This window comes from Plectropomus leopardus, chromosome 1 (assembly GCF_008729295.1).
Source record: "Plectropomus leopardus isolate mb chromosome 1, YSFRI_Pleo_2.0, whole genome shotgun sequence".
Taxonomy (NCBI): Eukaryota; Metazoa; Chordata; class Actinopteri; order Perciformes; family Serranidae; genus Plectropomus; species Plectropomus leopardus.
Window position 1 is genome coordinate 38059878 of NC_056463.1, and position 21209 is coordinate 38081086.

General features: G+C 38.1%; 1 protein-coding gene and 3 non-coding genes across 4 annotated transcripts in view; all 4 read left to right on the forward strand.

Annotated features, from left to right (window-relative positions):
- LOC121941804 (nuclear receptor ROR-alpha A-like) overlaps nucleotides 1–21209 on the forward strand; it is a 125992-nt gene that overhangs the window by 36361 nt on the left and 68422 nt on the right. The gene's annotated exons all lie outside the window — the stretch shown is intronic.
- On the forward strand, nucleotides 12442–12514 carry trnav-uac. Its single transcript has one exon. It is a non-coding gene; the product is annotated as a tRNA-Val (tRNA).
- trnav-uac lies at nucleotides 12694–12766 on the forward strand. Its single transcript has one exon. It is a non-coding gene; the product is annotated as a tRNA-Val (tRNA).
- Nucleotides 12946–13018, forward strand: trnav-uac. The gene has a single exon. It is a non-coding gene; the product is annotated as a tRNA-Val (tRNA).

Consider the following 21209-nt stretch of genomic DNA (forward strand, 5'->3'; position numbering starts at 1 on the left):
AGTCTGATGGTCTTTGCCTGTTTTTAGCTCAGTTGGAAGCATATTCCAAGTTTTGATGGCTGTAAATGAAAAAGCAGATTGTGGGAATTCAGTTCGCCGCAGTGGGATGCTAAGGTCTGATTTCAGAGCAGGATGGGAGATTCTGCTCATTTTCTCAGAGCAGAGATGAAAAAAGCCCTTTAGTGGTGGAGAATTAGCATTGTTAATTACCTACGTTTGATTTCAAACTTTGCCACTTATTGTTCTCTTATTTAAAAGAATCCTCCTTTCCATTCCCAAAGCGTAAATTACGGCAGCATGGTCAGTGATTTTGCAGTAAGACATGGCGCCAAAAAGCCAGATGGCACCTGTTGCCATAGTATTATATGCCGGCAGGCTGCGTTGGTTTATAACAAAGCTTGGCATGTTTTGCAGTGGTATGATATCCCAGCAAGTGGTGTCAGTTTATAACATGGCGAGACGGCATCCTTTGCAGCCGTATGATAGCGCCATCAGATGGTGTCAGTTTGAAACACTGCTGGTAACCTTGTATTTTAAGGAGCTTGGAAGTCCCCATAGTGTGCGAAGGGAGGTGGACAGGTCCAACAAACCCTGGACTTTCACCAGGGAGTGCTGTCACTTACTGTATGACTGTTAAGCTAAACCATGATGTTTTTTTTCTAAACCTAACCACATGCTTTTATTTGAGAGTTTAATTTGAAAGAGATTATATACATCTAACATTTCCTGTATAAAAAAGATGTGTTTCAAAAAGAAACAATGCATTTCTAACAGGCATGAATTGACATGATGTCAACAGATGCAGGCTGATGCTGAAGTGCATTGTATTTTTATACTTGAAATGTGCAGGATTTTTAAGGTGCAATAATTCTTTATATCACTGTCTTAACTGCAATATTTGGATATTATTTCAGCCACAGTATTTCCTCTGTGTAGTTATTCAAATGTGCAATATTCTTCCAACTCTTAAATGTTGGCTATATTTAACATGTGACACATATTGTATATATTTCTATTGTTATTCTTATGTATATCTCTGTTGTTCATTGTAGCATTGCACACATATTTTTATATTTTTAACTTTAACTTTTTTTTACACATTGTATTGTAGCATAAAGCATAGTTTTATACACTTTACACACCCAGCACATTATCCATATTATAATTTAAATATTCACATATTAGTGTTTCCTAATATTCACATATTAGTGTACATTATTAATACATTATTAATATATTAGTGTATATACATTCTAATGCTAAGTGTGAACGAAAACTGCATTTCTATTTTTATTTACTTGTACTGGTTTCAGATTTTCATAATTCTTTATGCTGACATCAGAGCGATTGTAAAGAGCCACAATTCAGTAAAGTATTTCTCATTCTGATCAATGGCATTGACCCAGCTGAGGAGTTCTCACCAACTGCATTTTTCCATCATCTTCTCCAAATTCAGACATAGTCTTCCTCCTTGCATTGGGAATTGTGGCCTCTTCTCTTGTTCCCTCAGCTGCAAACCTTTTTCTGTCTTGTTCTGTAAATAGGATGTTTTGATCCCTAACAAGACGTCCCCTTCTCCACTGTGTCCTAGCTAGTTAGCTTCATCTTGCCTTTCCATCTAAAAAGGAATCCTCCCTCCCTCCTTCTTGAATCATAATTTGAAAGATTTCCTCCTCATCATCCCCCAGGTAGGTCACTTCTTGCCTCACTTCCCCACATATAGATTTCCTTTCACTTGCTCCCTAATTAGAAATGTTTTTATTCCTTCCTCTAAAAATACAAAGAATTCTCCCACCTCAATCCTTTTATAGGAACTTTCCTGCTGCATTTTCCTTCCATTTTTTCCCAAACTCGGAAACATTACAACACTTACAATGCTTTTTTTAATTCTCCTTGCAACCCAATTAGGAAGCTTGTAAGAATATGGACACTTCCTGTTTCATGCTTCCTAATTAGAAAACACATTTTCTCATTTGTTTTTCTACCATCCTGGCTCTCCTTCTTTCTGAACTGCTAAGCTTTCTCCGTCCTTGCTCTCTAACCAGGATGCATGTTTCCTGCTTGATTCTTCAAGTTTCAGGTTTGATTAAACATTTGTTAAAGGCATTTAAACACAGTTTTGTGTTGGAGATTGTCAAATTCTAAATATTGACAGAAAGATTTTTATTATCATTTTAAATACATATTGGTTCCAAATATCTGTTACTGGTTTCATTAACTACTAATAATCGCTTTCTGTATCAGCCCTGAAAAACCAGCACCGATCGACCCCTACTTTAATGTCATTATTAATATATGAGTTGAACTGAATAATGCTGCAGGTGTCTTTTCTTAATCAACTTTAATATAGTTTAAGATGAATTATAAATGTGTATGTCTCTGGAAGGACCTGTGCCAGACTACCGGAACTGATAAATCCTTGTTTATGGTGTTCCAGACCCTTTTTTGAGAGCAAAACTCTTTACGTGCAAAGTAATGAAGGCTGAGTAAGCGCATTAAGGCCATATAGCCCAGCCCTACATATTGCTCAGCCCTGCTTGGACTTAGCCATGAAGTGTTAGACTTTTGTGGTCAAAGGTTAAAGGACAAAGTCACTGTGACCTCACAAAATATATTTTGGGCCATAAATCATGAATTCAAATGCTAATTGTAAGAACATTTTACACAAATGTCTAACTGGATAAAATGATGACATGATGACATTGTATATCCAAAAGGTAAAAGTTAATTTTTTTCTGGCCATTGCATCATAACTTGACTGCTGTAGGAGTTATTTTCACTGCATGTCTATTTTTCTTTCTTTACTGACTTTACTTTGGTCTGAACCAAGAATCTTTCCTCTTCTTTGATTCTCTTCTCCCTAACAAGACGTCTTCCTTCTTCCTTGCTTCCTAATTCAGGAGTTTCCACTTTCTTGTTCCCTATCTAGGACACTTAACTTTTTTTTTCTTCCTATCATGGAAGCTACCCTCTGCCTCGCTCTCTCATGAGGATGCTTCACTTTTAGTTGTGTCTGAATTAGAACGTCCTCATGAAACAGACCTTTTTCTTTCTTGTTCTGTAGCTGAAAAGCTTCTTGCGTCCTGCATAACAAAGAATCTTTCTAATAAGGCAGCTCTGCTCACTATTGCACTATAAAACCAAATTATACAACAAACACAAACACACACATACACACACGCCCAAGTAGTGTTTGAACACACCTCTCGTATTTCACTCTGAATTGGGAGAGCATGTTGCATAACGGCCTGCAGGGTTATATCACCGCTCCTCCAATTTTTAACTGGAGGAATTCATCTTTACCGACATTACTTTCATTACTGCGAGATTTCTGCGCCGGATCCACCTCTGCAAGTCTTTTGAAAGTTTCGACTCACAGCTCCTGCGATGTGTGTAGGATTTTTAAAACAGTCTGAGTTAAAAGAACCACAGACTATCTCTGGGTTTGTCTCATTTTTCCTGCACACAAAAAACTCAAGAGATCACAATAGAGAATATTACTTCATTGCTTAAAACTTTTTAGTCACAAGGTTTGTTTCTGTTACAGATTTGCGCAAAACTTGAGTGATATTTTAGAAATGTCGATAAAACACAATTGTGAGATGACTGTGTTTCCACTGAGTGATGTTATGTGACTTCTCCTCTGGCGATAACATTCCAAGAAGCATGAAGATGGATGTTCATAACATTAGCAGGTTTACTTCTATTGAAGCCACCACACTAGCCGTCATTATTTCCAATCCAAGGCCACGTAGGTGAGTTATGTGAGCGATAATGGAAAGGCAAGCCCCTTATATGTGGGAGTGGCCACTTATGAGGGATTTCTGGGAGCTGATAGTCCAGAATTTCACAGAGAATTGCTGATTCAAAACTTCTTGATGATCCACTCAACTTTTGAAGAGTTATGTGATGCAATAACAGCTCTTGTAGCTCCTGCTGCATCATGAAGGAGCCAGTTCCTACTGACAAGCACATAGACATAGCATCATGTGACCTAGAAAAGCAAAAAAAAGGCTTTCCATTGCAGTTTTGTTAAATATGACTTTTTCAAATCACCTGAAATACCATCTCATGTGAGCGTAAAAAGTTACATCCATCCATCCATTTTCTTCCGCTTATCCAGGGTGGGGTCGCAGGGGATGACAGAGCTTCTCACCCTATCGCTAAGGGAGAGCCCAGCCACCCCACAAAGGAAGCTCATTTTGGCCACTTGTACCCGCGATCTTGTTCTTTCGGTCACTACCCAAAGCTTGTGACCATAGGTGAGGGTAGGAATGAAGATCTGAGTGATAACTTGCATGTTGTGTAAGTGAAGACATGTTAGGATGCTCTCCCACCTCCTGACAGCGAGTTGGGCAGAGCGCCACCTTTCAGCTCCTCCGTCTGCTTCGAGCAGACGGAGGAGCTGACGCTCTGACACCTCTTCCTCCTCGAACACACCAAGGTGACAAAACCATCTTATGTTCCTTTCACACATGGAAAACTGCCTCATTCACTGTCCGTGCGTTTACGTGATGTTAGAAAAAATTGAGTTATTGTGTTAATCCGACTGAAACTGGACTTTTAAAATACATGTAAACATGACTGAAATCGGACTAAAACAAATTTCTCAAAGTCGGATTAACACACCCAGATAATGCAGTTGGTTGAAGTCATGGATAGGCCTTAAACACACCTGTACTGGCCCAGGCGTTCTGCACATGCTCCATAGTCCCCACACCAGGCTCTCAGAAGTCCAGAAGGCTCAGTGAATTGTTTGATACACTGCTGACTCTTCCTAAACAGTAAAGTCATTCAGAACAATTCAGAAATGAACCTCAGACTCTTTAAACCATCTTTAAAATCTGACCTTTGGCCTTCCAGTGGCTGCTGTCAGTCAGCTGTAACAAAATACACGGATATTTTCACTGTAGTTGGACAAACTAACCATCACACCTCACATTAGACACTGTGCAGCTCTAACTAAAACAGATGTTTTTAGATCGATTTTACATCATTTTAGGGTTTTATATATCCTTTTTATTATAAATTTGTAAAATTGTATGATTTTTTAAAATGTATTTAATGAAGTAAAATAGAAATAATTGCTGTAAATTGTATACTTATGTTTCTTGAGATTTTCAGTACTTGTTTTTCATTATGCACCAAAAAGAAATTCTGTGTATGTGAAACCTACTTGATGATAAACCTGTTTCCGATTCTGACAGTCAGCACACTCACATGATGATAGAAAAAGTTGGATTATTGTGTTAATCTGACTAAAACTGGGCCTTTGAAATATCTCAGTCCAACTGGAAATGTACTAAAATGAATTTCTTGCAGTTGGACATCTAAATAATGCAGTTGGAGGTCGATTAACCATGTGTATTTCTATTTATGCCTCAGCTGGACCTTAACTGGCCTAGGCGTTCTGCGCATGCTTCATAGTCCCTGCACCGGGCTTTGACCTAGAAGTCGAACAGCATAAATTTGTAGAAGAAAGAAAGGAAAAACAAAAGAAGAGAAGCAAACAAAACAAGATGAGGGTACCAAGTGATGCGTAGAGTACGTATGAAATGCACAGCCCCGAAAAGTGCAACTCGCTTGCTAACATGTTTGGTATGTAACATAATAGGTCAACAGGAAGAAGGTCCAACAGCAGCAGGCTGAAAAAGGACAAACTTCCATCAGTAAATGGATTCTCCCCCGGTGCTTGTATACTGGGACAAGGACAGTAGTCCAATTAAATGGCCCAATAAAGCTATAAGCATAGCTCCACTTATCTGTGCAACATGCTGAGTTTTCTACTGCTTATTAAACCAAACCTGAGTCGGCCCCATCCTTGTCTTTCATATTGTAGGCCTACGTATGTCTGCCTAAAAGCTGTAACATTTTCATCTCCACGCTTGCCTCTTCCTCCTCCTCCTCTCTCTCATTTCCCACCGTGGGTTTTGTGTTTCTCGCTGCTGTTGTCTTCTTGGCTCAAACACAGGCAGATTCTGATTCCTTTAATGTGATTTAGCTCAGTTTGATTTGTCTGACTGCAGTTTATACATACATATTCTTTATTTTCTTGTTGTTTTTCCTTTTTTATTTTGTTCTGGCTGCTGTTGAACAGAAATGTGTTGGCCTTTGATTTTTCTTTGACAGTTGGGCGCTGCAGAGGCAGATGAAGCATACGCTGCGTTGGGGCTCCTGATGGAGCTTTGTACTGCTGGTCTGTGATATGTGGCTGATGAAACCTTGATGTAACATGAACCCTCAGAGCTGTTTGTAAAGTATTCAACAAACACCATCAGGACATACAGTACACGTGTTCACTGTGGGCAGCTTCAAATCTCTAATCCAGCACAGGCCGCCATCAGTGACGCTTTAGAAGAAATGATATCCTTCAACTGCTGAACAATGATTTGAAATAAAACAATGACCTGGAGGTTAAAATGCAGACTTTCAGCTTCAAAGGTATTTGAGGTTGTTCATGTCCATAATTAAGGTCTAGTGTGAAGAATTGAGTGGCATCTAGTGGGAAAGTAGCAGTTGCAAACAACAGAAACTTCCCCCGTGGGCCAAGCATGTAGAACTACTGTGGCCGAGGTGAAATAAATGAATGAATTTGAATAAGGAGAAATTCATTGATACACCTTTATGAGAGGGGGCTCAGGTGTTTGCGTTCCAGTGCTGCTCACTTGACAAAAAAATTGTTCTACTCAGTCAATCATGACTCAGTGAGTGCAAACATAGACCGCGGTGGAACTGCAGCTTAGATGACAGAAATAAAGCGCTATTTTTTTCATTCTTTCACTGTGGTTAAACACTTATGTTGTTACAGAGCAGACTTTTTTATTTGCATTTTTGGCAAAGTCTACACCAACATATAGGTCTGTAGTCTGCACAAAGCTATGGCGTGCACATCCCCAGAAATCTGCATGTAGTTGCAACTAGTTAGCTTTTAATTAAGTTAAAAAAAGGGAAAAGGGCAAAATTGGTTGACTTTGCTTTTATTGTGTTATATTATATTATATTTTGTTGTGTGTATGTATCATATCATATCATATCATATCATATCATATTCTATGACATTATAATATATTATTTAATGATACAGCTTTGGGTTAGGTGGGAATCCATCACAATAATGAAGTAAAGCCGATCTCACGATGACTCAGTTCAGTTCATTTCATTCAGGGAACAACTGTCTGCACTCACGCCAGCTGTGTATTATTGATGAAAGACTCTAAAAATCACTTCAGTGTGTTCTGCAAACTGAGCTGCGTTCAGGTTCACTCTGCACACCTGAACCTTGTCTGTTGTGTTCTATTGCATCACTGATTAGAAGTGATGAGCCTGCAGGTCTGTTTTCTCTCCATGGAGGTTTCTTCTTCTCTGTCCTTCACACATTGATTTTTCACTGCTGAGCCCCTGATGGATGGAGCCAGTCTGAACCTGGAGGTGTGTGTGTGTGTGTGTGTGTGTGTGTGTGTGTGTGTGTGTGTGTGTGTTAAAGTGAGTGTGTGTTTCTGTGCAAGGCTACATGTGGGAGCAGATTTTGGATTTCAAACCATTAAAACGGGCACAGCTTGTTTAACTGGAAGCATGGGGGATCTGCTTGCTGTAACCAAAAGAGAAAAAAAGCCCTTCCAATAACTCCAAGTCTGTCTGATTCTCACACTGATTTATGGAAACAGGCAGCTCATATTCACCATGTTCATCATCAGAGGCCATTTGAACAACTTGAGGATGGGATGTACGTGCCTTAAGGTTTTCGAAGATCGTGGAGCCGAAGTTACTGTTTTGTTTTTTTTTTTATCTATGCATGTATTTCCTCTCTGCTGGTAAATGATAAATGGTCAGCTGCCTCGTAACAATAATATGTAATCGACTTCTCATGTTGAAAGTATTACATCACAGCATTGTATAAGCTGCAGATCTGCAGCAGCTTAAACTCGAGTCTGTTTCCAGTTTCACAGCAGGAAACAATGATCTCACAGAAAAAGTGCCACATTTCAATTGAAACCATAAAAAACAAGAAAATGTTATCCCCAAAAAAAGCCTTATTAGAGCAATTTGGCGGCACTTTAACAGCAAGTGTTTGTGACAGTTCAGCAGTGAACCGCGGAAACTCCACTTATTTTACTTATGAGGGACTGTTGTGCATTGGAGTGTGTGTGTTTGCGTGTGTGTGTGTGTGTGTGTGTGTGTGTGTGTGTGTGTGTGTGTGTGATTTCAGTATTGTTTATGCATGGTAAAAAAAAACCAAAAAACACTGATGCATTGATGTCAGGATGGTAAGCCAACTGCCCTGTTTGGAAAAAGTTTGAATCATGTAACCAATCAACAGAAGTGTAATAATCTCCATAAAACACAATCTCATCAATGTTTCTTCCCAATTTCAAAAAAACAACTTATCGACATAAAAATGTAAATGTAATTCAGATATCTATGTTCCCCTCAGAATTTGTCTGTCTTCTCACTTTTTCATTCCATGCCATCAGATCAATATTTTATCGTGTACAGTATTTGGTTTATGACCAAACACCTGCAGAGCTAATGACATTCCCATCAGCCTCAGCTGTACTCTGTGTTTACTGCCAATAAGCTAATATTAGCGTGCTAAGACGCTAGCACTGCACAGTAAACACATCAATACTTCCAAGCTAATATGAGCCGGGTCCTTCAAAATAAAAGCACCATGGGTTCAGCTTTGATTCATTTAATTAGAACAATACTACTTTAACATTACAGTAAAAGTGCTTTATTTAACTTTATGCTTTACTTCATTTAACATAATAACAGTATTTTATTCAACTTTACTATAACAGTAGTTTATGTAACTTTATTTTATGGTAGTAGCTACTCTATTTAAAACTGTAGTTCATTTAAATATTTTGTAGTGTATAGAGATATATATATTGTGTATAGCGATACTGCCTAAAAATATGATATTATTTTAAGGCCACATCTCCCAGCCCTAATGGACATGAATAATTTGTTAATGATCAGGTTTTCAGAGTATCACATCCATGTGTTTGAGCATGTTAACACTATATTACATTTATGAGAACCCCAAAATATGCTAGCTAGAGTTCTCTGAAAGAAAAAGGGACGTATATGTGGAATGTGAAAAACCCAATGTCTCTGCTCATATAAACACCATTTCTCAAATATATAAGAATAAGCCTCATTAATGGGTTATTCATGTCCTTGTAACTGCACTCATTGTGAGCATGTTAGCATACTGATGTTAGCATTTATCTCATAGTGCTGGCGTGTCGGAGCCTCTGAGCATTGCGTTAGATAGACAGTAATAAATACACAATGCACACAATGAAAGATTCTTGTACATATTTTCCCTTATTTTGCAGTGAAACCTTTCTTTTTTTTGTTGACACAACTTGCATCAACCAATATGCTAACTGCTGTGAATATCATAGCACATAAATGAAAGACAGGTTAAATTAAAAAAAACATTAAAATTGATTAAAATAAAATAACAACAGAACATAATAACAAATTAGACACATATTTGAAATTCTCTTATGACAAAGACAGTATAATATACAGAGAAGTACCAAAAAAATATATATATATACACCTGCACCTTTTTATGTGATCATTAACACTAACCTGCCCCTTCCCCATGGGTCTTTTTAAAACATTATTCATGTAAAAACTGTCTTGTGCATGCATTATAAAGTTAATAAATAAATACAACAAGAACTAAAAAGTATGAATACAACTTCATATCATATTTCTAGCTAAGGTGAGTTCCTCCTCTCTGGCCTCAAGCATTATACTATATGTCCTGTACCTGCACTGTGGAAACCTTCTGAATTTAAGTTCCTGTCTTTCACAGAACTCATTGCTTTGTTAACCCACAGTAAAACTTCATTCCAACTCGACAGAAACAAAATAAAACTAATCGTAGTTTGTCTTGTTGGTTGTTTGGTCAGTGATTCCACCTGTTCTGGTATCACCAACTCTGGCTTGGTCGAAAATAACCGTTAATTCACCAAATTAGATATGAAATATGCTCTCTTCTCTAGAGTCTGACCTCTGGTGGTGCGTGATGTGCACCACATACAGTATGTCTTAAATGCAGCTTCTTCGTGTGTGTTTCATAGAAAGATGAGCATCTGTATTTTTGACGGTATTAAAATCATACTGCCAGAGTTTCTGAATATCCTGGTATACTGTAAAACCATGATACCACCAAGGCATGCTTTTAACCTTATTATACTTATTTGAAAAAGATTTCATAACTGTCTGATTAACAGTCAGTCCCCTTCAGAGAAAATTCTTGACGAACACCCTCTCTAGTTTGCTGAGGCCCTGCCTTCTTCATCATTTACCTCCTGTGGCGGCAGAACAAACAGTGTGCTCGTTCATTAGCCGGCCGTGTCTCCTGCAGGCCGAGCTTCATCCGCTGCAGAGGATAAAGAGTCGAGCAGGAGTTAATCAGACTGTCTGGGGTCTCCTGCTGCCTGCACATCCACATCACTGGCCACAGCTGCAGGAGCTCATGTGTTTAATATTAGAAAGTCAGACTTATGTTTGACTGTTACAAAACTTCAACTCACAGCAATATGAACGTGAACTCGCAAATAAACATGAAAAAAAGAAAGAAGAAGAAAAGAAAAAAAAACACTTTTTGGCATATGACTGAGATCCACAATAACAAATACCACAGCAAAGAATAGCACCTAAATCTCTTTTTTTCTTTTTGTTTTTAACCGAAGAATATCTTGAATTAGAGAGAGAAAACAATCTGATAAAAATAATGTTATAATCCTTAAAGAAAACAATCAACATTATGGTAAACAGGTTTATATGTCTCTCTTTTTCTTGCTCAGTTGGACGAGGAGATAGTTTTCCAATAACGGCTCTGGTTGTCAGAGTAGTCAGCTGGTTTTCACTTCTTCCCTGATGGTGGTCCTTTGCTTCACACTGCACTCTGATTGGTTGAGGGCTACTGTCATTGTCTGAGAAAAAAAGAAAAAAAACTGACGTTCCTTTCATTGCACTTAACCTCAAGTGATCTTCACATTATGACAATTTATCGGAAAACGTCCCCCTCTGCCTGATGACACGTGCACACACACTCATACACCTACACACACTTCCCCTTGGGTCGTCAAAGAGGTGAACTCATTACGATGGAGGCTAACACAGAAAATATGAGTCACCCAGAGTTCAGTAAGAAAAGAAAAAAAAAACGACACCTGCGGTAAAAAAAAAAAGGATTGCATGTGTGTTTGAAACACACACCAGCTACCTTTCAAGCACAGTGAATTTCCCCACAGACACAGAGAGACAGACAGGCATGTTGATTACTGAAGGCCTGGATCTATCTCTCTTTCCCAGCATGCCTTGCTGCAAGTTCACCTTGAATTGTACTGCAGAATTAAAATAGAGTTACATGCAGTGTGTCTTAAAGCAGAAGTTTAGCTGGAAAATTATTGAAATAACTGATCAAAAGAGCAAAAGATTTATCACATAAAGTGGAGAGAAAGTCTGCTGAAAGAACTGACGGACAGTTTCATAGAGGGCTACAGAGGGCCCCACTTTGATAGGTTGACAGGGTTGTTCCCTGATGTCATTACATAAAAGTGTATTTTGCATGTATCTCGTGAAATAAGACATAAAAAAACATTTTTCACTCAACTTTTGTTTTTTTTAATTTTGTTTTACAATGACCATACTCAGAGGAAACAGAGATGGTGGGTGTGGATGTAGAATTAGACTCCACTGTTGTAATGCTTTGACAGATGTTGGTTGTTTGCGTGCGTGTGTGTGTGTGTGAGAGATAGATGCAGTGCGGAGCCTCAGGTAATAATAGCCATGATGGATTCTCACCTGGCCTGGTGAGCTACAGCACAGCGGAGGAAGATAAAGATGTGTTGGAGCTCCTGCTGCTTCTCCGCTCCAGGTCCAAGGGGCCCCTAGTCTGGGGAGATATTAATGACAACCCTCTGACACTCAACAACCCCCAACCCTCCCTTCATACTTGTACACCATTGGTCATCTGCTAACAATACTATTTTTAGGGCAAGAGCATCAATCTGTGCAGCTCCCACTATGAGCTGTTAATTCAACAGGGGAACAGAGTAGAGGTGCGTTTGTATGTTACTAATGAGCAGTAACATTAACCTCTGTGTAACAGCAGCAGTTTGACTGAGTCTGAATATACAGCAATGTCAAGTCCAAATTTTGACTTGGAATTCAGAAATGTGAGAGAGGGACTGAATTGCCTGCATCTGTGAAGTGTGAGTTTAATAATCTTGTTGGTTGGTATTATCAGACGTATTTATCTTTATTTGCTTGTGCAACAAAAGCATGTGGTTAGTTTTAGGAAAAAAAACAAAAAAACATAGACATTGTGGTTTGGCCCCCATTTGTATATGCCCTGCTATATTCAAAACCGCATTTATCTTTGAATTACATTAGAACTTTGCAGCACACAGAGGTTCCATAGTGTAGTGGTCATCACGTCTGCTTTACACGCAGAAGGTCCTGGGTTCAATCCCCAGTGGAACCATAACACTGTCATATTGTCACTTGCATAAAAAAACAAAACAAACAAACCTTGAAATCAACACACAGATGTTTCCATTATTAGTGAAGGAAATCTAACCAAAAGTCTCAACCTTACTATAACTGAAACACTTCAATCAGTTTATTTGTGGTTTTGCTGGAATGTTTTACTCTTTGTAGTGAGGTTCCATAGTGTAGTGGTCATCACATCTGCTTTACACGCAGAAGGTCCTGGGTTCAATCCCCAGTGGAACCATAACACTGTCATATTGTCACTTGCATAAAAAAACAAAACAAACAAACCTTGAAATCAACACACAGATGTTTCCATTATTAGTGAAGGAAATCTAACCAAAAGTCTCAACCTTACTATAACTGAAACACTTCAATCAGTTTATTTGTGGTTTTGCTGGAATGTTTTACTCTTTGTAGTGAGGTTCCATAGTGTAGTGGTCATCACGTCTGCTTTACACGCAGAAGGTCCTGGGTTCAATCCCCAGTGGAACCAGAACTCTGTCATATTACTACATGGATAAAATGAACTGTGAAGCCAATCCACAAATTCTTCTGTGATAATCCAACATGTTTTCATCTCAAGGCATCACATAATGCCGCTTTGCCAGTGGACTTCCATGTCTACATATTACTCTGTAGGTGTCCTCCTTGACATTTTGTAATGCTTTGACAGACACAGGTATGTCAACAAAAGCACATGGTTAGGTTTAGACAACAAAAGCTTGTGCTTATGTTTAGACAACGGAAGCATGTGATTAGGTTAAGAAAAATAAAAAATAAAAAGACATCATTGTTTGGCTCCATTTCGAGCAAACGCCAGGCTCCCTTGACCTGTCCTATAGGGACTTTACAGCTCCTTATTTTATGTTGTTACCAGCAGCGTTTCAGAGTGCCCCCATCCAGCAGCATATTACAGTTCTGCAGTAGGTGCCAGATGGCGCCACCTGTTGGGGTTTTTTACCATCGTATTAGGTTGTCTCTGGCTGACTGACAGTGTATCATACTCTTGGTCCTCGGTCCCAGAATAGCTTGTTGCTTCTCAAATCAGAACTGAACTAGGACAAATGTCAGTCTCTTACAGTGCACCTAATGCATGGAATAATCTGCAAAGGAACTTAAACTTGGACATTTTCCACCATTACGGCTTTTCAGATGCCTTATTTCATACTTGTTTTAAGTGAAGGTAAATATCTTTAGTTATTCTTCTACACCATAACATGTTTGTTATCCTGTATTTTTATTTAGCTATTTACATTGATATTATTGTTATTGTTTTGTATGTTTTTCTGTTTTTAAACATTTGTTTGCTTGTTGTTTGTTTTTAATGCCTTTGTTTATGTCTGGCATCACTGCAAATGAGGGTCTCCCTCAGTTGATTTCCCGAGTCTTAAGTAAAGGTTTGTTTAAGGTTTGGTATTTAATGACTTTGCAATGAGTACACGCTGATACTGTGGGAGCTGTAGATCTCTCGTCATGAAGTGGAGTTCTTGTAAATTCACAAATATGTGGAATAACAGTGTTAACATTCTCAAGTGTGCATATGAACTACTACACATGTTCACGGTGCTAAGTTCACTTGCCAGTGCTGTTTCTCTTGTTAGAAAGAGCAAATAAAACAGACAGTATCAGAAGAAATTGCTCTGGATTATAGTTTTAAGGCCGACACAAAGATGGCAAAACAAGCGATCGTGCCATCCTAAGTTCCATCCCTCTAGAGGTTAAAGCTGTCTCATAAAAGAGCTCAGAAACTACAAAAACAAATGTTTCAAATGTCTCTCTTTTATGTTTGTTAAACTCATTTTAGACATAAACGCTGCAATTTAAGTGTGATATTGTTGGTTTCATTCCAGTCTGTACTGTAAAAATCAGTTGAGGGAGACCCTTATTTTCAATGATGCCGAGCATAAACAAAGATATTTAAAACATTCAACAAGCAAACAAAGAACAGTAGAGATAAAATCATAGAATTAAAAAAAGTTTAGAAGCACAAGTAAAAACATTTCTGCTCAACTCTGTATTTTTGTTTCTGTTCATGTATTTAAATTCTAAACACCCCATATTTTTTTATTTCTTTGTTTGTTTTCTTGTTATTGCTTTTAGAATAAAAAAAATGGAAAAATGGCTCACTGTAAAATAACTTAATTGAAGATGGTTGTATGATGGCAGCTGTAAAGTGAAACTCAACAAACAATATGTAAAAAACAAAAAAAAAAAACATTTACACTAAATTAAAACAAGTATGAAATAAGGCATTTGAACAGCCGTAATGTAGAAGAGTGTCCAAGTTTAAGTTCCTTTGCAGATTATTCCGCATATGAGGTACATTGTAAGAGAACTTAAAAATGCCATTGCAATGTTTGAAAAAAATGAGGGAACAGACCTTAAGAAGCAAACAATACAACAGTCTGATAGCTCAGATCTGGGACTGACTCATTTGTTGGTGCAGCAGGGAAAACTTTGGATCATTTTTTTTCTCGCAGTTTGCCTCAGGGCGTTGCATCTTGCGGCCTTTGCAGGGCAGCAGAGATATTTCAGATGTTGCCCGATGCTCCGCAGGGACGAGCGAGCCAGCCTCTCTCTGTCTCTGCTGTCCTGTTTTTAGCTCCAGATTGTCTGGAGACGCTGCTGTGATTTATTCAGCCTCTCTGCTGCCGCTGCTGCTCAGGTGAGAGTCGACTGCACAGATGGGATGAATGAACGCCTGTCACACCTGCTCACTCTCTCACTCACGCATACAGGTTTATATTAGGCTGCCAGGATGATGTGTTTCTAAGTGAGTTTACTGTACAGTATATCCACACTTTGAAAGAGGTCAATGAAAGCTGAAGCACTGAAAGGAGCGCCAGATGAGTAGGGCTGTACGAAATTCTCGGTTAACTGAGATACCTGCTACTCAAGCAATCAGTGGATCATTGGGGACAAAATATTTTTGCATGTTATCTCTAGATCTACTAGAGGGAGCAGCCGCGTATGAGGGATTTCTGGGAGCTGATAGTCGTGACACCTCTCATGTGGCTCTTTGCTGTACATCATGTGACCTATAAAAGCGAGAAAAGTGTTTCCATTGCAGTTTTCGAATTGTCTGAAATAACACCTCATGCAAGCGTAAAAAGTTTTTTTTTTCGAAATTGACGTGTTTCCATTATGTGTTTCATATTCGCAATTTCAATTTGTGCAGTTTGAGGGTTAATGAAAACCTGCTGACAGACACAGCATTTGTGTTTTTATTAACTTTAACCAAGATCCTCTCCTAACCCTGTTTGGTTGCCTAATGATATCCATGAAGTACTCATATTTTTTTGCCATAACCAAGCTTAACCTCAATCACACTTGAACTGCTTATGTGTGGATTTTCTAGGAAGCAAGAATTTCAAAAACTTTGTCATTGAACATAATCCTGATGTTTGAGTTGATCAAATCCTTTCTCGGCATGTTTTATTTTGTGAGTGCAACACTGAGTCTCACATAGAAACACGTATTCCCTTTGGTGAAAGCTTTTATCTAGTGTTCATTTTTAGACTGGAGGCTCTTTAGTGTGAATTTAACCCAAACCTCACTAGTGTTGCTGCTGCCCTTTTATCCACATAACACATTTCCAAAACACGAGGAAGTCTGGGAGAAGCCGACTGTATGAAATCTATTAGGCAGAAGTCACATTTATTCACTTTTTCACCTCTCAGTGAAATAAAAACATACTTCGCATCTCTTTAATTCCCTCTTGTTTCTCTCCTTGTGTCTCGTATTTCCCTGTTCCTTCCACTCACAGTCACAGCTCTTAGACTTTCCTCTTTCACCAGATTCCTCCCAACTCTCATTTCAGCGTTTATTTTGGTCGCCCCGCGGCAAGGATGCGGATAAAAGGATTAACTTTATCGTCTACCAGTTTAGAGCTCTTAAACTCAGCCTGACGGCCCCCCTGAAAATTGACAAGATGGATGCCAGAGAGGCTCCATTCAATACCAGTTAAATTCATTTCCCCTGTTTTTTACACAGAGGGATGTTGATGTTTAAAGCCTAAAGAGTTTAAAGACGAAAAATGGAAGAAAAACCAAAGCGGAAACTGCACACACAGTATGAGCAGGTGCGATGTAATCAAAAACTGTTTAAGCTACATTAATGCATTTCCTAATATATATATATTTTAGAAATATTTAAAAAAAATTATTGATGTATTTTTAAAAAAGGGCATGTAACACCTGCAAATGTGATAACAGCCCTCAAATGTAATAAACCACAAACACAATATAAATCTGTGGCTTTTAATGTAATAATTCCACAAACTTAATAAATTTCCCACACTCGTAATAGCAGTTGCCTACTACAAACGAAATACGAAATTTCCTGCAAATGTCCAGAAAAGACATTATATGACATATAGAAAATACATCTACATGCTGTACTGTACGTCTATTCTACACCCAGAAAAGACTTCTTGACATAGTGTAGATGTCTTGTCTGGACATGAGGTACTTCTTAATCCAAACATCAGGTTTTGTAGAATAATTTTTTTAGCATTTTGGTTTAAAGATTTTTTCTGAGTTGATGATTATTCCCTAAAAATCACAAAAGTACATTGCTGCCTGGTATTTAGGGCTGCTGGCAGTTATTCTTTTAATTTTGTTATTATTAATGTTTTTTTTAAGTCGTTTAGATGGTTATTCATTTTTGCAACGAAAACTAGCTAACTGCTAGTCTCACTGTCTCACTGCCTGCTTATTGAGGGACGTTACAATATTGTAATAATATATTATTATAGACAGTCTATTAAAAGTCAAAAGTAACAATAGTAACAGGCCAAGGAAATTCCATCTACAATGATGGAAACTGAGAAAAGCAGCAACATTCCATATGATGAAATAGTCATCTGAATTTATCACATAAGAAACATATGTTTGCGTTGTGAAAACATCACTTTTACATCCAATATCAAGCGTCCCAAGTGATAAATTAACATCCCAACACATAAACACATATAGGTATATTTTTTATATTGTGGAGCCAGCATATAATTTATATGTAATGAACTCAACTGACTTAAATCGATTGATGAATCATTTTCAGCCCTTCTGGTGTTGTGTTTATTGGTTAATTAAAAAAAAAAAAAAGATAATTTTCTCATTCATTTTGTAAAACACTGTTTAAGTCTCATATATGGTTACAGTGAGTGCGCTGTATGGGCTGAGTCTGCACGTCATTAACTGAAGTAAACAAACACACAAGTGCGAGTTAACAGACTGATAAACACACACATGGCAGCAGCAGCAGTGAAGCTGCAGCTCATCATCACCAACACCCACTCTGTTCCCAGCAGATGTCAGTGTTACATAATGACTCTCTGATGTAACACACACATATACACGCACACATGTAAAATGAGGAAACACAGAGAACAATTTTCAGCACCAATGCAGCTAGAACACCTGGAAATTTCAGGTAGCCAAATGTATGATGCTGAACCAACTTCACTGGGTACTGTTTAGTTTGCTGATAACTTTGAATCATGGTGGATCATACAGCTCAATGTTGATGAACGGAAGAAAATACTGTTTATATTAATATCGAGGTGAAATTAAATCTTTACAAATCGATTTTAATTGCTAACAACTAGGCCTGTGCAATATGGCTTTAAAAATAATATCACAATATTTTAAGGCTATATCACAATACACTATTTACAGTATATCTCAATGTTTTCAAAGGTCCTCTAAACTAATGTTAATTACTACAACATAAAAATATTGAATGAGCAGCTTTTACAATAAAGTTAAATAATGTAGCTACTGCCATATAATAAAGATGAATACAACACTGTTTTTATAAATTTTAATAAAGCACTGTTATGAGAAAGTTTAAGGCAGTACTTTTATCATGAAATTTAATAAAGTATTAATAATAAGAAATCAAAGCGGGACCCATGGTGCTTTTATTTTGCAGGACCTGGCTCATCTCAGGTTGGAACTGTTGATGTTTTTGCTGTTTTTCTTGAAGCTTCTGGTCAAAAGTTGGAGGTTAGCAGACAGTTAAACAGACATCGTGGCACCTTTAACTGTGAGGATTTATTCACTGTAAGCAGGCAACAAACAAACAGCTCTTTTCTTCATATATTACTAATATTTGCAAGTCGCATTGGTGCTTGGTGGTTGCAAAATGTGACTAAATAGTCATGATCGGAGCTCTGCAAATACAAACACACACCTCACCTGCTCACACTACCACCACAACCACTCATTAAGTTACGTTAGACTGTTACTGCGGCGCTGTTAAAGCTGATGATTGAATCTCTGTAAGCTGGAAACAAACTAACAGCTCTCCACTTCAGATATTAATAATATTTGCAAATCACAGTTGTGCTCCATATGGTAGTAAAATGTGGCAATGTAGTCACAGACTCTGCAAAAGCCCTGCTTTGTGCGTGTGTGTGTGAGAGAGGTAGAGAACCGTAAGAGAAAGCATGAGAACCAAAACACCGGTGGCATATAAAAACTATGTGATTGTTTATACTTAATGTTTGCATTATAGTCATTTTACAAATCCCATGTGGAACAAGCTGCGATACCTCAAGTATATTCGATACATCACCCACCCCTACTCATAAATCATTGATTACATAAGTATCTCCTCAGGTTGGATAATACTGCCTTAAAATAACACGACAATATTCCAGTGTAGTTTTGTAGTAATAATATTCATGACAATATGATAAAAATCCTTATTATTCTTTATTGTTCCCTATTATCAAGTGTTATTATTCATATAACTGTAGAACTTTATCTTAACATATTTTATTATTTTGATATATTTTAATATTTTAAGACGACACTGCATGTAAGTGGAAATGACCTAAACTGATGCTAGAGGGTTACCTCAAGCATCATAGTTTTGTTTTGTTTTTCAGTTTTTTGTTTTGATTTGGTTTTTTTTAATTATCGCTGACCAAGCTGCAGTATTTGATAAGTTGGGAGTGAGAACATGTTGCTCACATATGAAAAATAACGTAAGTACATCAACATGTCACAATATTGTTGACATTATTGAAGTATTGACACTATTGCAAATCCTTGTACATAACAATAAAGAGATTATTTTGTATGGTGTCCTGAACGCTCGATTTTGGTGTCATGAGACTAAAAACCTTGTCTAGTTCAAGACCTCTGAATCAGTGATTGAGACAGGTCTGGTATTTGGTCACCTACCAGAAATCATACCCCTCATACACCTTTCTATTATCGCTCAGATAAAACACTCCAACGTGGCCTTGGATTGGAAATAATGAGGGCTAGTGCGTTGGCTGCAATAGAAATTAACCTGCTAATGTTCTGAACATCCCTCAGCATGTTTTGGATTGTTATTGCCAGAGGAGAAGTCACAGAACATCACTCAGTGGAAACATCTCACAGTTGTATTTTATCAACATTTTGAAATTATTGCTTGAGGTTTTTTTTTGGTTTTTTTTCAAAGATTATTTTTTTGTGAATTTTTGCCTTTATTAGATAGGACAGAGTGATAGTGTGAAAGGGGGAGAGAGAGGGGATGACATGCAGCAAAGGGCTGTGAGCTGGAATTGAACCCTTGGTCACTGCAGCAAGGACACTGCTTTCATAAATGGGATGCCTGCTTTATCCATTAAGCCACCGGACACCACTATTATTGCTTAAGTTTTGCGCAAATCTGTCATGGAAACCCGCCTATTGAAGGTGAAAGTGTTGTTTAGTGTGTTTGATCAGAAGGTCAGTGAGAAACAGAACAAGCTCAACAACCAGCATGTGACACTCTCTCCATGTGATGCTATGTGATGTCAGATACTATGTTGACATGAAAGATAAGACTTGAGGGACAGCGAGGCCTGTCTGATGAGGACGTGACCTTGTGCAGGCAGGTGATGTGCACATTCAGCTGATTGAATACATGATTTCACACGGGGAAGATAAATCAGACCTGCTCCACACTGTTCAAAACCATGCACACTTTGAATTGGCAGCAAAATAACCAGCTGAAAAACTACAACTCAGATTTTTATCCATGACTTTAAATTATCATGTTTCTTCTTACAGCAAGTGAAATTATTCTGAGTTGTTCACTTTACACAAGCTTGTGATGAGCCGGCAAATATATGACTCCTACCTGCTCTCAGAATGAAATCCAGATGTGGTTAAGGTGCTTTTAGCCACTCTGTGTCTGTTCTCTGGAACAAAGCAACTGATCCACATTTAAGCTATATAATTGTCTTTATACACATAAAATTGCCTTGCCACAAGTGATTTAACAAATACCATGATGCACATATGGTGTGAAAAAAGACAAAAAAAGACTCACACAGATATATTCACACTATATGTTAAGTATATTCAGTTCTTCAGCATCTTGTCTTTCTGTAGAATAGAACAGCAGTTAGTGCAGAGATACACACACACAAACACACACTGCACTGTCACAGAGCTATGTTTACCCCCGAGGCTTCTACACACACACACACACACACGCACGCACGCACGCACACACACACACACACACACACACACACACACACACACACGCACACACACACACTGATCTTGTCACTACTGTATGAAAACCCTGTATCTCCAGCATGTCACTTATCAGGACGAATATACAGCAGCTTTGTTTTGGTATCAGCCACAACACTCTTGACTTCCTGCCGTGCAGCAGTGTGTGTGTAGGTATAT